Raw genomic sequence first — 827 nt, 5'->3', positions numbered from 1 at the left:
AAATAATCTGCTCAAAGTTCATCCGAATAGATGCAGGAAAAATGTAGAATGGCAATCAAACTCAAGACCAGTCGCAGGCAGGAATATTCACTTCCACAAGCATTGAGACTTTTAAAACAGAACCATGTGTACACACAGCTTTGTAAATGTGATGAAATGCAGAGTTTTAGCCCTGAGAAGAGTTGAATGCGTCTGGTCCCTGCTGTTGTACAACGGTAAATATTCAAGTTTTAATAAAATACTAGATAATAGACTATACAGCAGGTTCAATGCAGAACACTGTTTATAGAGAATACAAATTACATTTAAATGAACCTGTATATTATGTATTATGCTCAGTTATTATAAAAAAAACTTTAACAACTGTGGAGGAGCCCCAGGGTTGGGCGGTGTTGAGTGTATTGGTCTCCACATCAGTATGCACACTGAAACACACACAGTTAGCTGTATGTTCACAAGCCTAGTAAGTTCTGGTTCAAGTATGATGTCTCAAGGTAGAAGATGACATAACACCCAATAGCACCAGAGAGGAAGAGGAGTAGCGAAGGCCCACAGAGCAGCACAGGTCCGTTACATTCCCGTATGGGTAATATATTATTGCATTTTATTTATTGGGGTTTGTTTTTTGCAAAATTGTAATGTTTCATCACAGCCCATTAAGGGTATTGTTTGGGTTTTTTGACGTGGGGTTGTATGAGGTACTTATCCAGTCTACAGTAGATGGCGGTTGGCACGGCCCCAGTTCGGAGGGGACAGACAGGAGCAGCAACACAATGTATTCTAGCCACCTAAAAAATCCTCAACATGTCTTTAAAGGTCCAGTGTGT

The sequence above is a fragment of the Morone saxatilis genome, unplaced genomic scaffold (genome assembly GCF_004916995.1).
Source record: "Morone saxatilis isolate NCDOM2014 unplaced genomic scaffold, NCSU_SB_2.0 Contig12, whole genome shotgun sequence".
NCBI lineage: Eukaryota > Metazoa > Chordata > Actinopteri > Moronidae > Morone > Morone saxatilis.
Note: the sequence above shows the minus strand (reverse complement) of the source record.